This window comes from Mirounga leonina, unplaced genomic scaffold (genome assembly GCF_011800145.1).
Source record: "Mirounga leonina isolate KUSES-001 unplaced genomic scaffold, KU_Mleo_1.0 Mir_53, whole genome shotgun sequence".
Lineage (NCBI taxonomy): Eukaryota > Metazoa > Chordata > Mammalia > Carnivora > Phocidae > Mirounga > Mirounga leonina.
This window is the reverse complement of record NW_023270807.1, coordinates 94,874,833-94,888,883: the sequence shown is the minus strand read 5'-3', so window position 1 is coordinate 94,888,883 and position 14,051 is coordinate 94,874,833. Positions and strand designations below refer to the sequence as shown.

The 14,051-nt window shown below is 40.2% G+C and overlaps 1 protein-coding gene across 14 annotated transcripts in view; it reads left to right on the top strand.

The window, feature by feature from the left end:
• The window catches only part of PLAGL1 (PLAG1 like zinc finger 1), a 108,541-nt gene that overhangs the window by 68,597 nt on the left and 25,893 nt on the right, over positions 1 to 14,051 (top strand). For 4 of the 14 annotated variants that reach the window (XM_034990889.1, XM_034990888.1, XM_034990887.1 and 1 more), the window contains exon 3: positions 9,489 to 14,046. The gene's annotated coding sequence lies outside the window, so the exon portion shown is untranslated. Of the gene's footprint in view, positions 1 to 4,193; positions 14,047 to 14,051 lie in introns of those variants that run through there. The other 10 variants (XM_034990883.1, XM_034990878.1, XM_034990876.1 and 7 more) reach the window with 7 other exon arrangements.

Here is a 14,051-nt window from a genome sequence, read left to right as displayed (position 1 = left end):
ATAAATATTTAAAGAAATAATGGCTGAAAGTTTGCTAAATTTGATGGAAACAGTACATTCACATATCTTAGAGGCTTAACGAATACCAGCAAGTATCAAAAAAATGAAGAACATTACACCAACATATATCACAATCAAATAGTTTAAAACCAGTAATAAAGATTTTAAAGCAGAGAACAAGGACACTGTAAGTTTAGAGGAACAAAGAATGACAGTAGACTTTTCACCAAAAGCAATGCAATCCAGAAGACAGTGGAGCAACTTCTTTAAAATAAAGAAAAAAACAGTCAACCTAGAAATCTATAGCTAAAAAAATATCTTTCAAAAAAGATAGTAAAATACTTTTTTAGACATACAAAAGCTGAAAGAATTCACCACTATTATACCCACACAATAAGAAATGTTAAAAGAAGCCATTAGGAAGAAGGATAATACTACTAGATCAAAATAAAGAACACCAGAAATAGTAACCTCCTGAGTAAATGTATAAATTTGTTTTTATTTAAATATTTTTTTTAAAAAGGTGATTGTTTTAATCAAATATAGCAACAATGTAGTTGGGGTTTATAACATGTAAAATATATGACAACAGTTGCACAAAGGTCAGGATGGGAAAATTTGAAATGTAGTATAGGTTTTTTTTTTTTAAGATTTTATTCTTTAGAGAGAGCATGTGAGAGAGTACGAGTGTGGGCAGGGGCAGAGGGAGAGGGAGAAACAGACTCCCCACTGAGCAAGGAGCTTGATGCGGGAATCAATCCCAGGACCCTGGGATTATGACCTGAGCCCAAGGCAGATGCTTAACTGACTGAGCCACCCAGGTGCCCTTAAGGTTTTTATACTATATGTGAAGAGATGTAATATCCCTTGAAGGTACATTGTGTTAAGAATACATCGAAAAACCCTAAATCAACCACCAAGACCTCAAAAGAAAGAGTTATAAGCCAAAGGAGATAAAATTAAATCAGAAAAAAATAGTCCAAAAGAAGGCAGGAAAAAAAAGGAAAAGGGAAATGAACAACAGATGGGTAGCAAGATGTACATTTCAACCTAACTGTATCAATAATCATACTAAATATAAATGGTGTAAGCACTCTAGTTAAAAGGCAATGAAGGTCAGCTTAAATTTTTTTTTTTTTTAAGAAAATGAATTAACTATATGCTGCCTGCAAAAAATGTAAAATTGGACCTCATCTATCTAAAGACAGATTATAGGGTAAGGGATGGAAAGCAGTATGTATTTAGTACTAATTTTTTTTTAGCTTGGAGTGGCTAACTTCTAGCTAGAAATTAGAGCAAAAAATATTGCCAGGTATAAAGATGGTTCTTTCATAATGATAAAGTGGTAAACTCATCAAGGACCCATCATGGCCTGTTTAACCAAAGGAAAAAGAAGGCATAAATTAACAACATCAGGAATGAAAGAAGACTCATAACTATTGATCTCATGGATATTACAAGGCAAATAAGGGAATACTACAGTCAGTCTCTGCTCACAAATTTGATAACAGATAAAATGGAACAATGTCTATCAAGATACATACAAACTACCAAAACTGTCTCAAGGAGAAATAGATTACACAAATTGCCCTATATCTATTAAATCAAGTTAATAGTAAAAACACAAACAAACAACAACAACAACTTTCCAGAAAAGAAAAACCACCAGGCCCAAATGGTTGTGCCGGTTACCAAATAATCCATTTGACAAAAAAAAAAAAAAGAAAAAGAAAAGGGAAATTGGAAAGTATTGTCAACTGACTGAAGATAAAAACATATTTCCAAATAACTAGGATACAACTATAGCAGGGCTTAGAGGGAAATTTATAGCACTATGTGCCTATACTGGAAAAGAGCAACAGTCTCAAAATAATGGCTCTAGGTAAGGGATTGTCAAAATCATCTTCAAATATCTGAGCGTCTTTTATTAAAAAACATGCTTATTTCATGTTGGAGAAGATAATACAGATGGTTATGAAAAGGCAACTCTTAGCCTTCATAGGAAAGAAAGAACCATCAGACTTCCCCTGCCATGGGCTGAGTTTCTTTAGTGAGGCATGTTCCCTTAGATATTCTTTAGTTTTTTTTAAAAAGTAATCTCTATATCCAAGGTCAGGCTTTAATTCACGATCCTGAGATCAAGAGTCACATGTTCTACCAACTGAGCCAGCCACGCATTCCTCCCTTAGATACTCTTAAGGGTTTTTCCCAACTTTTAACTTCTGAGATAAACGGTAGTGAAGGAAAAAATATATACTTTTTTTAGGGTTAATAGGCTACAGATTAACGTGCACTTTTAAACTGATGTATTATATAGTAAGTAATACAATGTAAGAATGAGCAGTAATTTAAAAAATCACAGAACTGTAGAATTAGAAGGATCTGTGAGTGGTGTTCAAACAACAGTGACCTCAACTCTCTGCCTCTTCTAATATCAAAGCTTTGGGTAAAAATGTTTTTTTGTTGTTTTTTTTTTAGGGGACATCCATTTAAGTTTGCAAATAACAGAACAGTGCATGAGAAGTAAGCCACTGGAAGACATATTCAGGGTTCAGAGAAAATTACATTAAGCTCAGGGACAGTCACTAACATTATAGATGTGATTTTGTACTAGGTAAAAGGTTGGGTGTATGTCACCTTCTCTCCAAAGCCTTTTCTGGCTTTCCCAGACTTAGTGGCCTCTGTCTTCCCACAGTCTTCTGTACACTGTGTACTGGAACATCTACATACTACCAACTATTGATAGGGTGTCATGGAAAATGAGACCAGGAGAAGAAAAGTTTGCCATTTACCACTGGCCGTCTTTGTGCTAAAAAAGTTCATCTGTTTTCTTCTAGTGAGTAGCGTGAGGGTCAAATGAAATAACATACGTAGTCTTTGAAAACTTTAACGCACTAGCTCCATGCAACAAAATATTCCTATTATATACTTTTCCTTTTCATGTGGCAACTGCGAATTTCTGCCTAGCAGACATATATTCCTGCTTCAAGTAGGTAATGGCAAGAAGCAAAGCTGATAGCACAGAAAAACCACATGGCTGCTTTATAACAAGGGGCGCCTGGGTGGCTCAGTTGGTTAAGCGACTGCCTTCGGCTCAGGTCATGATTTCAGGGTCCTGGGATCGAGCCCCACATGGGGCTCCCTGCTCGGCGGGAAGCCTGCTTCTCTCTTTCCCACTCCCCCTGCTTGTGTTCCCTCTCTCGCTGTCTCTCTCTGTCAAATAAATAAAATCTTTAAAATATATATATATATATATATATATAAAACAACCAGGGATTTTCCCTCAGTCAGCTTTTTAAAAAAGACAATTCAATTAGTGTTTCTATTTTGTGTAGTAGCTTATCTTTTATGACAGTGATCTGGATTTATTAGTTGGTCACCTTAAAATATTAGACTCGAGTGGTAAATTTTTAGTGTTCAAGAGAACCATGTCATCCAGAGGCTGAAAGTTACATTTGATGTCTTTTTATTGAAAAGGAAACCTGTTTTTCCCTTTTAACAAGTTTTACATTGGTTTGATTTTCAATACCAATGATAATAGCTACCACGATTAAGCGTTTATTATATGCTAACACTGCTTTAGGTGCTTTATGCAAGTTATCTAATTTGATCCTTCCCAAACCTTGCCAGAGAAGATACTATTCCTCCTTTACAGATGAGGAAACTGAGAGTCTGAAAATATTAATAGCTTAATTTACAAAATTACTAAAAGATGACACTAAAATTTCAATATGGATCTGACACCAGATTCCATACTCAAGCACTGCGTCCTTGGATGAGAGGTATAGTGCATTGGGCTTAGGAGTAGATTGATTGTTTAATAGAGTTAAGGTGAGGGACATTCAGTGAATAATTATATGCACACATGGTAGTTAGGTACTGCACAGGATTGAAAAACAGAATACTAAAGTTGTGGCTCTGCTACTTACAAGTTCTGAGACTTTGGCAAATCAGTTTATTACCCTTCTTAAGCCTGTTTTCTTTCAAAAATAGAAACTAGTAAAACTACCTGTCCCAGGTGGTTGTGGTGAAGATCAAATTGAAGTTTCTAAGGGCCTTAAATCGTTCTGGAAGGGGCACCTGGGTGGCTCAGTTGGTTAAGCATCTGCCTTCGGCTCAGGTCATGATTTCAGAGTCGTGGGATCGAGCCCCACCAGAGGGCTCCCTGCTCAGAGGGGAGGATGCTTCTCCCTCTCTATCTTCTACTTCCCCCTGCTTGTGCACTCTCTCTGACAAAATCTTTTTTAAAAAAACCCACCAAAAATAAATAAATGCTTTTGAAAGGGTATATAAATGAATTGATAAGTATATGTCATCATTTGCCATAGCCTTTCCTTAAGTAGTAAATTTCCTCAGTGCTTTTAAAAAATGATTTGATTTATAGAAACTTCGTGAGTTTCCAGAGCCCCTCTATTGAATTAGAGTGATCTATCAGGTAAGAAGTTCTATTCCTAAGACTAGTGTTCTTCGATGAGATACTTTGTTTTTGAGGAATGGTTATTTCACAATACCTTGTAAAGGAATTCTTGACAGATATTTCTGTCTCCATTTTGGAAGAGTAGAAACACAGAGAGGCCCAAAGTGGATCAGTGCCAGAGTCAGCTTTGAGGTTCCTAATATAACTGTCACACTGCGTCTACTAGGAAGCTACCTTTCCCGTGCCGTGTAGACTTCTGTATTCTTTAAGCTCATTTCTGTCCCGACTTGAGAGTAAGTGCAAGTCTTCTTGAGGGCTGTTTGGTTCTGTGTACAAAATGACATCTTTAGCAGTCAAATGAATAATCAGTGAATGGATCCCCCAGGTTATACTGAAGCTCATAAGATGGGCACGTGGGATGGTTGTGTTCTGTGTCAAGGAATGAGTTCTCCATGCCTTTCATTCCAATATTGTTTATTTTCTTTTTGGTTTAGGAATTTTCAAATTTAACCCCTCCACTCCCATGTTTCCTCAGGATTAGTGACAGAAGTGGAATGGAGGACAATAAAATAAGTGCATTTTGTTACAGGCTTTCTTGAAGGTTGCGTCAAAGAAGCAGCTCAGAATTTGGAGGAGACTTGAGAAACCTTTTGGTCAAATCAGTTCAGTGTCGGTAACCAGTCGGGAGAATCCATCTTCTTTCCTAGCCCCTCATGCTCCCCCTCCCCCTGGCTAACCCTCCTCACCCCACAAAGCTGCGCACAGCTCATTCACACACAGACTATCATTTAGAGGTCTGGGTCGCCGGTGTGGGTGCTCACCTGGTTCACACCAAAAGCTAACCGTTCTATCTCCGTTCACGTTTTTGTTCCGCAAACAGAATCTACGCAAACTGGCTCTCTTTTGGTTGTGTGGCCTTCCCTGGAAATCAGGCCTTGAAGGAAGCCCTAGCGATTACAGCCGTAAATTCGTCCTCCGGTGGTAGTGTGCGGGGTGTGAACTGAGAAGGGCTGCCCGCATCGCCATGCTCCTATCATCATTAGAACGATTAGGTTGAGAATAAAGTGTCCCTAGCTTTTGGGTACGGTGACACTAAAGAAATTGCAGATTAAGTGAGACCATTGCTCGCGGAATTGCAGGACAGAACAAGAAAGGGAGAGTGAGCCGGCGAAGTTTATTTATGGAATGTCAGGGGGCCATGGAGGCCCAGCAGGCCCTAGAAGTGGAGGGCTTCCCTGGGTGCTTGTTTTTTCCCTCTGACCTTGGATGAACTAGCGAGCAGTATATTATGCCGGCCGATTGTGCTGGTTTGTCATGGTTAGCATTCTGGACTGTCCCTGGAATGTAGGAAACGGATGAATTTGAATTGAACCATGAGGTGGTCTGCCGGGCCCTCTCCTTGTCTCAAGGAAACCTGTCGCTGTTTGTCTGGGCCTGGCCTGATGGAAGCAGTGGAGGGAAAGAGAGGTGGGCCTTTGATCTCTTTGTTGCAGCTGCTCCCTGGGAACTCGCTGAAATCAATGCCCTGTTTTCCTGAAGGAATGAATGGCTCTGCCTAACTAGCTTTGTGAAGCTGTGGGGGAATTCGCTGCCTCTGTTTATTGACAGCTGAAAAGGAGCACATGGGGTGGAATGGACCTTCTTGTGAAAACCAGGCACAGGGAAAATTAGACCTCAATTTAACACAGAGGAATTTGGAAATTCACCCCAAAGGAGACGGTGGTTTCTCATGCTTACATTAGAATTACTCAAGTTTGGGGCTAGTGTGTAATGAACAATGGGGGTTCTGTCACAACTGTGTTATAAGTAGGAATATGGTATGCATAATAAATGATGCTAAGTAGAAGTTGATTCAACACCCTCCTTCTATTTTAAACACAAAAGGAGAGAAAGACAAATATTAACCATGATATAATCAAGTGATTCTTTTTATTTTTGCATTAAGAAGAAAAAAAAAATTGATACTTAAAATGAGCATTATTAATGTACTATTACTAAATGTCAAGAATGCCATTCATTTATGTTTCAAAACATCTTTGAACTTTGTATCTAAATTTCACTCATGCGAACTATTCCTGCCATTCTGAATAGTGTGTGTTGTATGGGAATATTATAATACGGTTATTTTTAAAAACTTCTCTTCTTAGGACATTGTGACTGAAAGGCTATGCCAAGCATAAATGAAACTGGCTAATAGAACATTTTATCCCTTGCCATTAACACAGTTCATAAATCCTAAAATTACTACCTTACTTTTGAGAACACGGTACAGAAAAAGTCTTGAGTTTATCACAAGGAAACATCACCATACCTTCTTTTACATCTCCCCTCACTTGCTTGATTTCCCAGGAAGAATTTATAGCTTCTTCCTTTGGCCCCAAGCCCTTTGTGCACACCTCTATTATAGCACTTAACACACTGCCCTGTAGCTCTTTGTTTAGGTGTATTCTTTTAGCTGGAAGTAAAGCAGCTGTGGCGGATTCATTTTTATATCTCCAAGCCCAGCAAAGCTCTTGGCTCAGTGAATGCGAGCTGCCTGAATGGGGATTGATAGCTCCCTGTACATTACTTTGAATGTAATTACTTATCCAGGCTTCAACTGCAAATACTACATTTTAGGAAAACCTGATTGATCTATTGTTACCTGACTGGTGCTATAGCTTTTAAAAATCTATTCTTTATGGAGAATCATTAAACAATTTTTTTGATTTGGCAAGTTTGTTGAGCAGTCCATCAGCCTCTGAACAGGAAGCATAAAAAAGTGGATGGCATTGTTCTTTTTAAATCTAAATTCTGTTCTCCAATATTCTTTCCTAAAATTAAATCTCAACAGTGTTTAGATATTTCCAGTTCGACGAAAAAGCTTTTAATTTAGAGTTTTGTAGACTTTCACTTGACCAGATTTACTGATTGAGATGGATAAAGCTTCCATTTTACATCATTTAATTCTAGGATGTAATGTTAAATAATGCAAAACAAAACACCCTTTGACAATTTCTTTAACCAGATTTACCACTACTGTATGTTATGAGCCCCTTATCAAAGGAAGTAAACACCTTCACTTGTCAGTGAAAAGTGTAAGGGAAATTTTTAGTCTAAAGGACTAACTACTGTGATTTCAAAGGACCCTAGAACAAGCCCAATTCTGGGCTATTCTCAAGTTAAAACCTATTGCTTTTTAAGCCACAGCTTTAAGTGGGAAATAGTTGTCAACATTCTTTGGAAAACAACATCTTAAAATTGTAATGGAAAATTTTAGTAAAGGGGGGGTAAGTAAGCACAGAAATACAGTAACTGGCTAATATTTTACTCTCCATGATATTTTTGTTTTTACCACCAAGATTATTTTTAAAGAAATCTATTTGGTCGCCTGTTTTTGATTAACAAAGGTAAGGGTGAAGTTTAAAATACAGGTTTGCAAATGTGTGAGTTTTGGTAGGACTCTTGTAGAGGAATGGGGTGTTTGTATGGGTCATACAAATGTAGTAGATTCAGCAGTTTGCAATTCTGGTGAGATTTCAGATTTCTTATGAAATAGGAAAATTACCGTGACCTTGATCATCGATAGACTCTCGCCCCCATAAGTACTAACTTTTAGATAAGACCGCAGTAAGCGTAGCATTTAGGTTTTATAACTTGGTTGCTCTACTCTCCGTTTCTGGAAGTAATTTCATGTGACATCATACCAAAGTAGGGAGGGGTGGAGGGTGGAAGGAAGTGTAGGAAATCAAACCACGCTTTTTCATTTTAGCAGTGAGGCATATCTTTGTCTACATTGATAGAAAGAACTACATACAGGCCAAGGAAGTAACTTCAGTTAAAAACCGTGTTATTGCTATGTCTGTTGAATCAGATAACTCCAGCTCCATGATCCTCCATAAAAGAACCTTTTCTCAGGACCAAAGACTGCTATAATATCCAAGAAGAATCAGGTCAAATGCTTTAAGAGTTGAACCTTCAAAATAGGTTTAGGGATCAACATATATGAGGTGTTTGTATTTGTGTGTGTGTTTATCTCCATCAGCAAACTTCCTTGTAGAAAGACACCAGATACTTCCCTCTCAGATGGCTTCCCGTCCATCCAGACTGACCAAATAAAGCAGCCCTACTACCGGCTTATCTAGTCATTGAAAGGGAAACATCCTCCTTATTCATTAGATTGAATTACAGGAAAGTCTGTTCTGAAATATAGATTTATAATTACCTTCACTGGGTGTGCTTACTGTCAACAAGTTCTGCCTCTCAGGCTACTTTTCTCACAGTAGCCTTGTCTTTGGGGGAAAAAAAACCGCAGTGAAGCAAAGGAGTTTTGTTGGTTTGGTTTGGTTTGGTTTTTTCGTGGGTTTTTTTTTTCCCCCCTTGGAGTTTTTGGGTTTTGTTTGCCTGTTTGTTTGGGGCCTTTTAATGATCTTTTCTTGCTCCTTAGAAGCCCCCCCCACCTCCCCTCCACTTCACTCTCAACCCTGTTCAGGGATTCGTTTCCTTTTCCCAAAGGATAGTGTTCGTGTTTGACACTTTTTAAAAGGTTCTGATGATCCACCTAATTTCTGCCTGAAGCTGTGAGGTATTTGTACTTGAATTGGGATCTCTGGAAAATAACTGCAAGTACGTGAGGGCTCCTTGCTTCCAGGCATGCGCGTGAAGCCCTTTACTCAAATTAATTCATTTAATCCTCAAAAGGCTCTTGTGCTGTAGGTACAATTATTGTCTTCCTGTTACAGGTGGGGAAGCCGAGGCCGAGAGAGACCAAACAAATTGTGAGAGGTTTCTAAGTGGCTCCAGGGCGCACCTGGATTTGAATCTGGGCCTTCTGACACCATGTCCCATGCCCTTCACCACATCATTGCACAGCCTCTCCCCAAGGAAGGCTGCCGTCAGACCTTGAAGGCGGGTTTCTGGAATGTAGGGATATGGCACTAGGGCATGTTGATGAGGAGAACTTTTTGATCTTGGCATTCCTGAACTCATATTCTGTATATCAGTGTCTACTTAGGGAGCGTGAATGTGGTTTTTCTCTCTTTTTTTTTTTAACCTTTTGATTCTCCTCCCTACCCGCCCCCCCCCACTCTAGGATTGCTCTCACGTCTGATGTGGCCTCTGTCTCACGTCACATCTAACACTCCTCTGTACCTCAGACTGACAAAAGTAAGTATGTCTCTGCTAAGCCGGCGGACTTCTGCCCCATCTGCTCTCCCGCGCTCAGTCGTGAGTCTGTATTCTTGTTCTTTCCTCTGGTACGGCACACACCAAAGCCCTCCACCTTTCCCACAGTAGAGGGGGTTATGTTTCAGAAAATGCTCGCTCTCAGAGAATTTGCACTTGAGGAACTTCAGGCTTTGAAGGAAAAATAGGGTTGAGGGATACAAAAGCCTATTTTTTCACTCTTTAGAAAAAATCAAGAGAATATGCGAAGAACTGTCATTGATATTTATATCCATTTAGAAATAAGGGATATTATACAACTGATTTTTATTTATCGTAACTTGCTTACTGGAAATTTGTGGTCTCCCTCTCTTACATTTTAAAAAGATGTTTTAAAATGATCTTAAAAACAGATAAATAAATACTAAGGGAAAATTTGGGGGTTTTATCCTGCATTTAGAATCATAGTGAGTCTGTTGTATATGTTACAATTCAGTTTCTAAATCATGCTCTTAAAACCATAATATGAGGTGATTCTCAATTTGTATCTGTTCTGTCCAAATTTCCTAAAGTTATGAAATGGGGAAATAAGTGGGCCTCTAAATCCAGTGTTTATCTGAGAGGACTTATGGTTGGCAGGATCCTCAATATTTATCAGAAGTTTTTATTTCTGATCATTTTCCACCATACATATGGAGATTATAATTTGTTTTAACCACCTATTTCAAAATAGCAACCTCTAATTCCAGCCTTATATTTCATATCCAACGTTTTGGTGTTTTTTTTTTTTTTCCTTCCCCTGTAATGTGTTAGTTCTCTGTTTAAGACGCCCCTGCCTTCCTCACCTAATGCTATCCTCCCCCTGTTTTGGAGCTTCAGTGCTTACAGTGTTGCTTAACCACAGTTCTTAGCCTCTCTCCACACTTTTTTTTTTTTTTTTGCAAAATGTCCTTGACTGTAATATGCCATATTTTTTTTTATTCCAGTGTTCTGTGTAAGTTTTCTTATATTACATCTTACATTTGGATTTTTTTTTTTTCCTAAGCCTCTCACTAGATAAGTCACTTCCCAATTTATTTTGCTCTGGGGGCTGACTTCTGGAAGGTTATTCACAGCTGCCCGAGGTGGAAAGCCGGAGTGAAGAGGATATTAGATATAAGGGGGTGTGTGTTTAAATTTCTGTTCTCCAAGTGATTCTGACTGAAACTAGTCCACTTCCCCAACAACACATTCAAAAGAAAAATTTAGCAAAATCCAAAAATGCCACAATCACTTCTGTATGTCATTTAGGTCACTTTATGATACCTGTAAGACCAGTTTGTGCCAGGCACCACTGTAATTGTTTTCTCAAGTTAAGATATGGCTATGTGAAGCTCAGCAATAGTATTACACTGTTTAAGAAGTTAGGAATCTTTCAAATACATGACATACAAAACTTTTGAAGCATGCAGGAAATAATAGAAATTTCTTTCACAAGCACATATTAATATGCAAATGAAATCGTGCCATGATGATCAAATTAAAGATTATGGAAGTGAATCAATCATGTATGCTCTGTCACGTATATCATACTCTGAAACAGGTTATTAGTGTTTTCTAATTGGGAAATTACCCAGCCTGTAAAGTTGTTCTTGATACTTATTAACAGGCTACATCTACTTTGCATGTATACTTTAGACCTGTAGCATTGTGCTTCTGTATGTACATCTGTAATGTATAATCTTGTAACAGCCCTGCAAAGATCTATGTCCCCTTAAAGGGAAGCCAGGGAACTTTCCTGAGATGGCATACCGAGCAAGAAGCAGAGTCAGTATTCAAACCCGGACCCGTCTGACTCCAAAGCCAGGGATCTTTCTGCTCTACCACACCATTTTTCTAAATTGTATCTAGACAAGTACTATCATTTGGTCGACGTTTTTTTGAACTAACTGTAGAAACACAAGCTAGTGTTAAGTAGAGTATGCTGCTGACACGGTAGAATAAGACAGAGTAAAACACGTTGTATTATATACACTTCTGCCTAAGAAAAGTTTATCATTAAAATGTCTTTATTAAAAAAAAAAAGTCTTTATTTTCTGACTCCCTGAACAAACAAAAGGCCAAAATGAAGGCAGTTTAGAGATGAAGGGAGTTGGCCGGGGGGGAGGGGGTGTTCATAATATAGGATAGTATTGAATATTGTTAAAGTTAGTAAATTAAGCACATTTCTCTACCAGCATGTTTAAAATAGCACTAGGAGCTATGCATGTTTATACTATAACGAAGTGTACTTTATTTGGGGAATCATTTAATTGATCCATTTTGTGGCATTTACCAAGGTAATTTTTTCCTTTTTGTTTGAGCACAGGAATTAAAAGTCATTCATAAAACAGACACACACCCACACAATCAACATAAAATAAATTAGAACCACATTAAGATGATCATCATTTTATGTTGTTTCCCTAAAATGGTTCTCACTTGCCCTGTATCATCAACTCCGTAAGAGTGTTGTGAGTTCTGGTTCAGGGAAGATTTAGAACTCCCTGTGAACACTTCATTTTATGGAGAAACTTCAGGGCGCAGTTATTGCATTTATTCTTTTTGTGCACATTTTTTGGGTGGTTTCTGGGTTTTTTCCCCCCCCCCAAAGTTACTACGATTATATTGATTTTAATGTATACGCTGGATTAGTCTGGGAGCATAATCTTTATGTCTGCTGTCTGAGGTCTCTTTCTGTAACATAAACCTGAGCGCATTGCTCTCCTGATGACAAACTTTCAGTGGTTCTGATGAGTCAGGACTCTTGGTTGCCACTGACAGAAACTCATGGGACTGCGGAAGAATCCCCAACAGCCAAGTGACAGGAGCGTATTTGCATGTTAGAAGAATCCCTCTGACAGAAGCACTGTGATTAGAATGAAGGGGAGCCACTCCAAAAAACAAAAACAAAAACAGAGACCGAGGAGCCAGAATGGACCTCAGTCTCCACTATGTAGAAATGTCCCTTGGCCCTGACCTCACTGATTAAAGCTCCTTACTCACCAGGCTGGGAGTAGGTTTAAGGGAAGCCGCATGAAAATTGAATTTTGGCCAATAAAATGGGCTCGTCTTCCATCCTCCGGCACACCTCTCCACCCTTTTCCTAGCAAGTTTCTAGGCACCACAGATTGGAAAGTAGTCTCCTGCACATCGTTGCCCATGTTGGGTGATGAAGGTCAGGGACAGGCCATGAGAATGTTCACGAGCTGCTTGCTTCTCTCTTCCCTTCCAGGCCTCACCTATCTGGCGTGAGCAGGGAAGTAAGTGTCAACAGAGTGGCCCCACACTGTGGTTGCTTTGCTTTCCCACACCTCTGCCTGCTTGCTCAACACACCCTCGCTTCCATGTTTACCGTCTATGAGTTCTCTTCTCGAGTCCAGCTTCCTACGGAATCCTCATCTTCCCAACAACCACAGCCGGGAGAGCCTTAGCCCGCTCTGCCTCTGTGACAGGGCACTTGCTCCCCGGGGAAATCCTCCCCCACGCCCCAGTTCCACCATCCTCCTGGAGGTGCCCCACTTGCCGGGCAGACTGCGGGCCTGGGTGGCTGGAAAACGGGGTTCCCTGGTTGCTGATTCTCATCAGTCTGAAGTTCTTCTGGCCAGGGCCCGCTGTTCTGAAAATTCTGATCTCTGCAGGATGGCTGGTACAGCTGGGCTTGTCTGGAAACCTCTCTTTTTTTTTTGTCGGGGCTCTCGGAAGCCTCTCCCGAAGGCCTCCGACATTCAGCCACAGGACTGAAATGGAGTCTGCTTGGAGGACGTATGACTGGCCTCCAAGTCTGAACCCCTCTTCGATGTTTCATTTGGGGCCACAAGTACCTACCGTTACTGCAACATCTTTGAATGAACACATTTGTCACATGAAGGGCTTACATCCGCTCTCCTAGGGTAGGACTCTCCTCTGCCCTGAGCTGCTCAGTTTGCTGCACACACTCATTTCCATCGGATGCAAATGAGCCGTCCCTCTCCCTGTCCCTGCTTGCTGCCCTGTGAGGCCGGGCCAGGCTTGGGAAGCAGGGGTGTCCTGTGCCTGCGCCCGGCGGCCCTGGCCTCCCTCTCTCCTCTTCCGGCTCGACGTCCTTACTTCCTTTGGTTTTTAAGCAACTCACAGTGTAAGATGAAGGCCTTAAAGACCACTTTCTCTGCCTCTCCCTTTCTAGGTATTTGCATAGGAATCAGAGGAGTTAATCTTGTGAGTAAACTCTCCACATCACGGGTTTCCTTCCTTCCTCCTCTGTCTGCCCGGGGGCTGTGAGCACAGGACTGCCCCAGGTCACCAGGGCCTCTGCAGAGACCACACTCCTCTCTGTGGCAGGGGGTCACTGTTTTTGAAGAACAGTCTGGCTCCAGTTGTAGCAGTTGAGGCTAGTCGGTAGCACAGATGCCTATGGCACAGGAGGCTGAGGTTCTTGGCACCTTCCGGAGGCCCCCCCCCCAAGTCTGAACCTCACCACACAACTTCAGGTATG